The sequence below is a fragment of the Myotis davidii genome, unplaced genomic scaffold, assembly GCF_000327345.1.
Source record: "Myotis davidii unplaced genomic scaffold, ASM32734v1 scaffold339, whole genome shotgun sequence".
NCBI classification, from domain to species: domain Eukaryota; kingdom Metazoa; phylum Chordata; class Mammalia; order Chiroptera; family Vespertilionidae; genus Myotis; species Myotis davidii.
This window is the reverse complement of record NW_006290778.1, coordinates 312,959-313,317: the sequence shown is the minus strand read 5'-3', so window position 1 is coordinate 313,317 and position 359 is coordinate 312,959.

The window sequence follows — 359 nt, the reverse complement described above, 5'->3', positions numbered from 1 at the left end:
AAGCCGCAGCCCGGACTGCGCTCAGAGCAGCTCCCGGAGGCGCCTCTCCGGTGTGTTCCCTGCGCGCTTTCCTTTTGCCCTGCGGAGGGTTAGTCATTGACTTTGCCTGCGGTTTGGACTTTGGACTGTGTCGCTTTGTGTATGTTTTGTAAAAATGGGTCACTTAATTGTCCCCTTAAAATCGATAAAAATAGAAGAGTGTGTTCATGCCAGATCCTGGTGAACTGGGAAAATCTTGGCATAGTTGGTTCGAGGTGGTAGAGGGTGAAGCCCAGAAAACAATGATTTTCCATCTCTAGGTGGGAATGTAGCTTGTGCACCGCGTGTTAGAAAAGGTTTTGCCAAAGGGCAGTTAGAGC